The sequence below is a fragment of the Oryctolagus cuniculus genome, chromosome 8 (genome assembly GCF_051225735.1).
Source record: "Oryctolagus cuniculus isolate XC-2025 breed Fujian yellow rabbit chromosome 8, ASM5122573v1, whole genome shotgun sequence".
NCBI lineage: Eukaryota > Metazoa > Chordata > Mammalia > Lagomorpha > Leporidae > Oryctolagus > Oryctolagus cuniculus.
In genome coordinates this window covers 82,515,208-82,526,010 of record NC_142874.1, presented here as the reverse complement: position 1 = coordinate 82,526,010, position 10,803 = coordinate 82,515,208, and positions in this window count along the sequence as shown.

Below are 10,803 nucleotides of genomic sequence, written 5' to 3'. Positions count from 1 at the left end.
GAAAATGGGCAGTTACATGAGTTCTCTAGCCTGTGAATAGTTAGTGCTTTCAAAATTCCCCAAATTTCTGTTCGTTGTGGTAAATTTCACAGACTGTAAATTTGTATTTGTGTAACCCATTCTACAATGCAATGAAACGGGAGCTTTTTCAAGCCAGAAGACTTTGAGAACCAGCTATTAAGCCCATGACACAGGGAAAAGCAGTGACTCTAATGCTAAATGTCTTAAAGGATGTGCCAAAAGTCTCACAGCCAGTTAGTGACCAGTGTGGGTCCAGCCCTGGTTGCCAGAGTCCAGAGTCCTAGTTCAGTGGCAGGTGCATCTCATTTCCTGCGGTTCCAGGAGCATTGGTGAGGAGGCAGCAATTGTCTTCACTCTACCATGAGAACAAGTTGTTGCATCACTTAATCAGAATGCAGACTTCCCTTTAGCAAAATCTCTCAGTGACATCTAGTGGAAAAGCCGGTCTCTATGGAGAAATTTAATTAAACTGCAGTCCCTTTATACCAGCACAAATATTGTGAGGGAAAACAACTCAACTCCTCTGACATTTTTGCAAATAGGTTTAGTGGAATCCATTCTGTTTACTTTTACTGACATTTGTTTTTCAGTCAATTATCCCCCATGGTTATTTTTTTCTTTTCATAATTTATTGCCAGCAACTTATCCATAAGAATAAATACAAGTAATTCCTTTCTTTGGTACAAGCAACAGAGCTTAAGTTAATAATAGCTGGAGAAAATAAACACTCACTATACCCCTCCTCTTTTCCTTTCCTAATAGTTCTAGTTTGCCTATAAATCAGATTGGTGGCAATATCAGAATCCAAGTAGGAAAAATTTAACCTCAAATGCATCAGGAGGTTCTCCTCACATAGCTCTAAACTTTAGAAAATGACAAACTTCACTGGATCAGCCATCTGCCACATAACTAAAAATGACAAGCGCTTTTTTTTGTCTTCTTTCTTATACTCATCTGCCTCCAATTTTTACATGCCTGTATTTTGGAACTTTCTGAGAAATCTTGAAAAGTTCAGAGACTACATCATTAAAATTTCTAATCTTGATTTCATGAAGTTTCATTGAGTGGACATGGAAAAATTTATATTTTAGAGCCTGAAAATATGTAGGTATGAATATTTATTTGGTGCAACAGTTAAGATGCCACTTGGGATGCCTGCATCCCATATTAGAGTGCCTGGGTTCCAGTCCCCATTCCACTTCCAATTACAGTTTCCTACTTATGTGCATCCTGAGAGGCAGCATGTGATGGTTCAAGTAGCTGGGGCTCTATCACCCATAACATTGACCCAGAATAAGTTCCAAACTTTTGCATTTGATCCAAATCAACCTTGGATAAAAGGACATTTGGGAAGTTCATTAGCAGATGGAAAAGATTCTTTCTCCCTCTCTCTCTCTCTTTCTCTCCTTCTCCCCTCTCTCTCCCTCTCCCTCTCTCCTCTCTCCTCTCTCTCCTGTCTCTATGTGTGTCTCTGCTTTTCAAATTAATAAAAATAAATGATAATAAACATTTAAAAAAATATGTCATTCAGAGCAAGGCTTCCCAGACTCACATGCACACGATTCACCTGGAGATCATGTTAAAATGCAGATTCAGATTCAGTAGGTCTAGATAGGGCCTGAGATTCTCCACTCCTGACAGTCCTCAAGACTGCCACTAGACCATCATAAGCTACGCTTGAATTGAAAGGGTGTAGGAAAAGGGACTTTATGGGAACTGAAAAGACCCAAATCAAGGTTAGACTTCACTGTTGCTGGCAGTGAGACCTGCCAGGGCCCTCTATTCTCCACCTTCAGCACCCACAGCCACACCACCACCATTGGGTTGGACACACAAGGACTCACTCACCTCGTCATGTGCTTATGCTCTCCGTCAGGCAGCCCTCAGACTCGCAGGTGGACTCTTAGCCCCCACAATCCCCATTACACTCCTAGAAGGAGAGACTATGCCTTCTTTGTTCCCTGTTGCTGCTTCAAGGTCACTTTCCAATCGTTCCTCATTCCTAAAATCCCCTCATCTTGAATGTTGGTTGTCAGCTTATGAGGATACTTCAGAAAGTTTGAGGGAAAATTGAATTAAAGGTAAGTATTTGGGTGTAAAAAACCTTTGAAGTCCGGGCAATGTTTCTTCATGCGCTTTCCGTGAGCATTTCAAAGACCTCTCACAGCCCATCAGTGCTCTTCATTGCTGCTGTCACCACAAGCTCAGGCGTCCCCTCTGCCTCTTTACCCAGCCTGGCCCCGCACTCCCCTGGACGTGATCCTAGAGCTTGTTATACAGAGCAACTGCATTGTCTCCTTAGTGCTCATTACAGGCATCCCACTCTGCCGTCACTTCCTATTGTTTCACCTCATTCTCTCCACACAATTCTTCCAGCCTGCAGTCATTACTAAGTCATTCATCTTATCATCATTTCACTGTCCCTTACTCCCCCCATGTCCTCATTTACAGCCTTATCCAACCTAAATCCCATTATCAATGGCTGTTGCACACTAGTTTTGTTGTTCTTGTTTGGCAAAAGCATAACCATATTTAAATCCAAATTTCTGAGTACTGTAAGATAAACAGTGGAGAAAAATATAGCAACCAGAATAGCTGGCCTTGCTGTAAATAACCCTAAAGTGGGCCTATCTTACTGTAAATAGCTGGCCTTGCTGTAAATTACCCTAAATTGGGCCTATCTTTCACACCATATGTCTCTTGCACATACGCTCTTCCATTCATTGGGATGCCATTTTATACACCCTTCTCTCTGCTCAGGTCCCAATATCTCTTTTCTAACCATTATATTCAGCTGATAATAGAAGCAATAAAAAAATAACCTCCATATACACCTACTAACCCTCCCATCCACATGTCTGCATTAGGAAATAGCTTTGCCTTCTTGCCTATCACTGGTCTTGAAGCAGCCAGTGCTCCTATCAAAAACCAATCACTGAATTTATGCACTAGATCAGATTCCCTCTCAGCGATCAAGGATATCACTCCACCACTTATTCAACTGAAGCCATCACGCTTTTACTCTCTGTTGAATTATTCTCATCTTCATGAAAGCACATCTCACAACTAAACAAAAAGGATCCTTTCCCTTGGGTTTACTTCTCATCAACTCCCACCTGATTTCTTTGCTCTGCAATAAGTAAAACTCAACAGAATTCACTTTTCTCACTAACTCCAGTTCCTCCACCCAATTCCTTAAACTTCTAACCATCCTCCTTAAGCCAACCTATTCTGGATTTCAACTCCACCATGTTTTCCAAACTTTTCCCAAGATTACTAATGATCTCTACATCGCTAAATCTCAGACCTAAACTAGGAATGGGCTTGTCATGAGCATTTGACATAGTTAAACACCCCTCCTTCTAAATGTTTTCATTTGTCTTCCAGGAGGCTACTCACACTGATCGGTCCTCTAGCTCACTGGTCCCCTCAGCTCCATCTTTCTTCACCATTCTCCTCATGCTCCTTGAACTCTTTAAGGAAGGAATGCCCCAGGGCTCAGGCCATACCCTTCTCCTATCCCTGTAAACTCTCCTGACCATGGTGATTTACTAAGCCCCATGGCTGCGAATATCATCCATGTGCCAATCACTTTCATATTTATATCTCCGGTACAAACACGTCTCCCAAACTCCAGATTTATCTTTCGAACCAGCTTACATCTCCCACCTACTGGCACCTTGGCTATGTCTCAAGAATGGCCCCACCTTAGAAACCCTAAACTGGGCTGTTCTTGATGCCTGAATGTTCTCCCTGCAAACATTAATATGATTAATTCCCTCACTTTTGTCGAATCTTGCCTGAAATACCATCATTTCACAAAGACCTTGTTTACCCAGCTTTTTAATGCTACAACCTACCCCCACACCTGAGATTCTCAAAGCCTCCTACCCTGTTTTTTCCTTTTCCATAGTGCCCACCATCCTCTAACATGCTATTATTATTTATTTCTCTCTTTGTTATTATTATTGCCTTCTAGCATAGTATTTATTTTATTATTTTACACTACCCACTGGAAATTAATTGCAGGGAGGGCTAAATTTTCACCCACTTCATACACTTTTGTATCCCATACATCTAAAAGAGCTCCTGATCATAAGAAGTAATCAATAAACTTTTTAGTAAATATTAATTCCCATCTTTAAAATAAGAATAGAAAAATCTATTTCCCTGGGTTGTCATAATGATGCACAACATCAAGTAGTAGATATCCTTCCCACTTCAAGTAGATTTTTATCTCCCTTCCCAAAACAATATATAGTTTGGGGACACTCTTTTACAATATAATTAGCAAGAAATAACTGGTTCTCTCCAACAATAAAATTATTGCATTTCAGCAAACATGCTAGCAATCCAAACATAAGAGCAATGTTCATAATTTAGTGCCCTCTTCTCAAATTGAAGATAGTAGTATTTGGGTTGGCATTTTTGCACAGCTAGTTAAGTTGCTGCCTAAGACATCAGAATCCCATATGAGCACTGTTTTGAGTCACAACCATTCCACTCCACTTCTGATCCAGCTCACTGCTAATGCATCTGGAAAAGCAGTGGAAGATGATCCCAGTACTTGGGTACTTGTCTTCTATGTCAGAGACCCAGATGGAGTTCCAGGCCCCTGGCCTCAGCCTGGCCCACGCACAGCCATTGCAGCCATTAGGCCCAACAGACAAGAGATCTTTCTCTCTGTGTCCCTTTCACTCAATAACTCTGCCTTTCAAATAAATACATAAATCTTTAAAAAAAAATAGTACTTCTTTTTCAAGGATTAACATCGTATTTAAGTGAATGGTGTGAGGAGCCCAGGGTAAAGGAATACAGTTAGGGAGGAAGCAAACACTTGGCAGATAGCAGAATCCACTTCAGGCTGAGAGAGTCTAAACACTGGGCCTGCACACAGCAGTAATCATCAAGTATCAACTGAATAAACGGATGCAGCAGTTAACTCTGTGAACTTGAGTAACCCCCACTTCCATGTTTTCCTGCACTTGCATGGTGGCCTCCTTCACTGAACAGGGCTGACTTGTTTCCCAGCTGCCTGCTCAGGGAATAGTACTGGTGTCTTCCAGGACTAAGTCATAAATGACCCCACTGCTTCTCCTGTGTACTCTCATTATTACTTGCTCTGTGAGGAGGCTGCTGCGAAGTCATGGGGACCCCCAAGCAGCACCACAGAAAGGGACATGTGGCAAGGCACTGAAGCTGTCTGATCATCAACTGACATCAGTTGGCAGCTAACAGGGTGAGTCCTCTGGAAGTGAACCCCACAGACCCAGGCGAGCCTTCAGATGTCTACAGTGGCTGACCAACCAACATCTCAATGGAACTTCAAAAGAGAGACCCTGATCAAGAACAAGTCAGGCAAGCAGCTTCTAAATTCCAGCACCCAAGTAGCTGTGAATAAGAAAAAGGTTATTGTTTTAAGCCAATAAGTGTTAGAGTGATTATGCAACAGTAAGAAGTCTAATGCAATAAATAAATGAATGAAATGAGAGATCAAAAGATTAACCTCATATCTACTGGCTAATTAAGAAAGCTTTATAGACCAGCCAATTCAAGCACTAATTTTCAGGTATTAGGAGAGCAGGTATAGTGTGTGCTTTTCCATTAGATAAATGGAACGATTGTAAGAAGCCATAATCATGGGTAAAAGATTGTCCATTCTTGTGAACCCCAGTGGGGAAAAAGAGAAAATTCCCTAGCCAGAGAGAAGATATGACAATTGTGGATGCTCACATGCGTGCGAGGGCTCAACACTTCATGTCAGTGGAATAGGGTAGGAGGAGAGCTTCTAACGGCCATGGCATTTGGAGAAAGCTGAAGTGTTTTGTGCCTCTTCTAAAGATGGACAGCATTTCTGTCAGCTGGCTCATGGAGGGTACAATGACAATAGACTAAACAGGGGTCATGTGACCTAGGCTGTCCTAAAGAGAGGGCCATCTGTGTTTCTTTCTTATAGGGTCAATCATATTATAAAAGATCTTTTTTTTTCAACTTTTATTTAATAAATATAAATTTCCAAAGTAAACTTTTGGATTATAGCAGCTTTTATAAAAGATATTATTGAGAGTGGCCATAAAAGCCAGCATCAGTTTCTTCACCCTAAGTGTGACTTGAAATTTAAGGGCCAGGGTGCCCACTCATCACTGATGGCTGGACACTCAGGGTCTGGGATCTTGGGTGAAAAACAATCCCCCAGGTCTTGCTCAATTCACAATAGCTAAGACCTGGATCCAACCCAAATGCCCATGAACAGCAGACTGGATAAAGAAATTATGGGACATGTACTCTATAGAATACTATACAGCAGTCAAAAACAATGAAATCTGGTCATTTGCAACAAGATGGAGGAATCTGGAAAACATTATGCTGAGTGAATTAAGCCAGTCCCAGGGGAAACCTGTTGAAGTGAAATGGACACTATGAGAAACAGTGACTTGATCAGCTCTTGTCCTGACTGTTGATGTACAATGTAATACTTTATCCATTTTAGTATTTTTTTGTTCTAGTTGATACTATTGGTTGAACTCTGTAATTAGCACACAATTATTCTCAGGTGTTTAAATTTTAACTGAAAAGTGATCCCTGTTAAATATAAGAGTGGGAATAAGAGAGGGAGGTGATGTACAATTTGGGACATGCTCAATTGTACTTGCCCCAAATGGTGGAGTTAGAATCATGCCAGGGGATCCCAATACAATCCCATCAAGGTGGCATGTACCAATGCCATCTCACTAGTCCCAGTGATCAATTTCAGTTCACAATTGATCACACTGATAGGTCTGAGTCAAAGGGATCACACAAACAAGACTAGTGTCTGCTAATACTAGCTGATAGAATCAAAAAGGGAGAGAACGATCCATCATGGGAAGTGAGATACACAGCAGACTCATAGAATGGCAGATGTCCTAAATAGCACTCTGGCCTCAGAATCAGCCCTTAAGGCTGAAGAGCCCATGAGGGTATTTTAGGCATAGAAAGCCAAAACACTCTGGGGGAAAAAAAAAAAGAAGACCTAAATGAAAGATCTCTGCAAGTGAGATCCCAGTGGAAAGAACGGGGCCATCAAAGAAGGAGGTACCTTTCTCTGAAGGGAGGAGAGAACTTCCACTTTGACTATGACCTGGTCTAAATAAGATCAAAGTCAGCAAACTCAAAAGGCTTCCATAGCCTTGGCAACTCATGACTAGAGCCGAGGGAGATTACTGACGCCATAAACAAGAGTGTCAAATTGTTAAGTCAACAACAGGAGTCACTGTGTACTTACTTCTTATGTGGGATCTGTTCTTAGTGTGTTGTCCAATGTGAAGTAATGCTATAACTAGTACTGAAACAGGATTTTACACTTTGTGTTTCTGTGTGGGTGCAAACTGATGAAATCTTTACTTAATATATACTGAATCAATCTTCTGTATATAAAGATAATTGAAAATGAATCTTGATGTGAATGGAATGGGAGAGGGAGCAGGATATGGGAGGGGTGCGAGTGGAGGGAAATTATGGAGGTGGGGAGCCATTGTAATCCATAAACTGTACTTTGGAAATTTATATTTACTAAATAAAAAAAAAAGAAAAACAACCCCCCACCTAGCCGCCTAAAGTGCAAATTAAAATGTCAACAACACCATCATGTTTAAAGATAGTATTAGGGGGGCCAGTGCTGAGGTGGAGGGTAAAGCTGCCACCTGCAGTGCTGGCATCTTATATGAACGCTAGTTGGAGTCCCGGCTGCTCCACTTCCGATTTAGCTTTCTGCCATGGCCTAGGAAAGCAGTGGAAGATAGCCCAAGTCATTGGGCCCCTGCACCCGCATGAGAGGACCTGGAAGTAGCTCCTGGCTTTGGATCGGCTCAGCTCTGGCTGTTGTGGGCATTTGTGGAATATAGTATTAGGGTCCAAATTAAAAGTCTTAATGGATGAAGAATTCCTTAGCCAATTTTTTATCTAAGGCCCATAGACTTTACTTTAGAAATAGTTTGATGACTGGAATTAGGGGGTGAATCTCATTACAAATTGGGTTTTTGCTTGGAAGTCTTCAAGCCGAAGAACTGTCCCCTAGAAATACCTACCAAGACATTTGAAAGTTACAGGACAGAAATGCAGAAATGGAGAGACAAAACATACACATACACACACAAATTTTTAGTAAAATACTAAGGACAAATTTTCTATCTCTTAAATTTAGCAATAAAATAGTATTTTGTAAAGAATCAACTAAACAGAAAGTCTTTCCATCTCTCTTAAATTTTTTTCACCCATTAACTGTATCTAAACCAAAAAATAAATGTTGTTCTAGGCTTTACAAAAATCAAACAATGAATTTGGTTAAATCTTATACTTCTGCAGCTCTACAGTCTAAATGTCTTTCAACATTTAAATTTTGTTTATAGGAAAAATGCAGCTGAATAACCAGCATTCTAAGTGAAGAATCTTTGCCACCATAAAGCAGTTAAAGCTGTCATAAGGTGAATATTCCTAATATTAATTATACTGTGGCTGTGATTAATACAGAAGCTATCAAGACATTTCCACTAACTCACAAAACACAGCTTTTTCAACTTGATTTTCCTTTGGCTGCACTTACTCCCTTGATGATCTCATCCAGTTACTTGGCTTTTAACATCACCTATGCACTGATGATTCCCAAATTTATATCTGGAGCCCAGACAGCGACTCTGAACTCCAGACTCATATATTCAGCTGTGTATCTGACGTCTCCATTTAAAGGCCTGAGACAGATTTCACACTTATCTTGCCCTAACCCAAATGTCTAATTTTCTCTCCCAAGTCTTCTCCTCCTCCTGTTTTCCTCTTCTCAGTAAATAAGAGCTTCATCATCTCGGTTATCCTGGAAAATCTGGAAGTTATCTGGAAGATATCCTCAACGTCTCTCTTCCCTTACCTAGACATCAAATCCATCAGCAAATCCTGTCCATTGCACCTTCCTGGTGCTGAGAATGACTTCACACTCTTCACTTCAACTGTGTTAATGCGAGTCACCATTCTCTCATTTGGACTACTCAGCAGCCCCTACCTGGTCTCCTGCCTCTGCCTTTGCCCACCACGCTCTATTGGATACACAGCAATCAGAGTTATTAAAGAAAGCATGGCTCCTCTCTTATCAGAACTCTAAAGCTCAACAAACCTTACAACAACCTTACAAGGTCTATTTAGGCACCACATTGCAGCCTCCTCAGGCACCCTGTTGCTCCTCTAACTACATCCTGTTTTTTCCCCCATTTCTCACTCTACTTGAGTCAGACTGGTCTGTTTATTTCTGCTTCCCACCAGGCACTGATGCTTCTGCTCAGGGAGCCACATAGCTCATTTTCTTGCCTCTTCAGGGCTTTGCTCCATTGTAACCTTCTCAGGACCCCCATATAGAAACCATGATCCCGCCCCTTCTCTGGCAATACCAATTCTTCTTTGCTTCATTTTTCTCCACAGCCTTATTCCTATCTGACAAGGTAAATATTGCACTTAATTGGTCTTCACTTCATTTATTTCCTCTTCCTGAGGACAAAGGCTTGTGCCCATCTCATTCATTCAGTCACAGCTAGTATTTAAAATGTGCTCAGCAGGGCCCGCATTGTGATGCAGTGGGTTAAGCCATTGCCTATAGCACCAGCATTCCACAAGAGCCCAGGCTTAAGTTCATGCTGTTCCATGTCTAATGCAGCTCCTACTAATGTGCCTGGGAAAACAGCAGAAGAGGCATCTACAGGCCACTGCCACCCACGGGGCAGACCTGGATGGAATTCCATGCTCCTGGCTTCTACTGGAAAGGTCTCAGCCATGTGATCATTTGGAAGGAGAACCACCAGATGGAAGATCTCTCTCTTTCTCTTATTCACCTCCATCCCCTTCTCTCTATAGCTTTGCCTTTCAAGTAAAGACATAAATCTTTAAAATAAATGAATAAAATAAAATGTGCACAGTAAGCAGTAGGCACTCAATAAAAACCTCACTGAATGCACAAATATTTCAATAATTGGCCACAAGAAAAGCTCTTTATAGTATTGTTCATTTCTCTCTCTCTTTTTTTTTTTTTTTTTTTTTTTGAAAGGCAGAGAGGACAGTGAGCGAGAGAGAGACGGAGAGAAAGCTCTACCTTTTTGCTGTTGGTTCACTCTCCAATGGCTGCCTCGGCTGGCGCACTATGGCCAGCGCATCGCGCTTATCCGAAGCCAGGAGCCAGGTGCTTATCCTGGTCTCCCATGGGGTGCAGGGCCCAAGGACTTGGGCCATCCTCCACTGCACTCCCGGGCCATAGCAGAGAGCTGGCCTGAAAGAGGAGCAACCGGGACAGAATCCGGTGCCCTGACCGGGACTAGAACCCGGTGTGCCGGCGCCGCAAGGCGGAGGATTAGCCTAGTGAGCCGCGGCGCCGGCCATCATTCTCTTTGAAACAAGCATACTTTGCAAACATTAATAGAAAAAAGAGGAAGAAGAATATTTTTCATATAGTTAAATGTCTAAGCTCATATTCACCCAAGCTTTTTTCATGCTTGCTATCAACCTAAGATCCAATGTCATGACTCTCCCTCTAGAAAAGCTAGTTTCTGAATATCACAACACTTTTCTTCATTATCTGAGAACCCCAATAAATCAAATGGTCATATTACTACTCAAAAACTTGATGGACAAAGCATGTAAAAGTTTAAACTCCCACCCTCTACCACCATGACAAGTGCTACCAGAGAAATATTTGCAATGACATGATAATTATAGAAACTATTGCTAGGAAACCAAAGCCAACTAGAGTTGTGAAATAAAATACAGAAT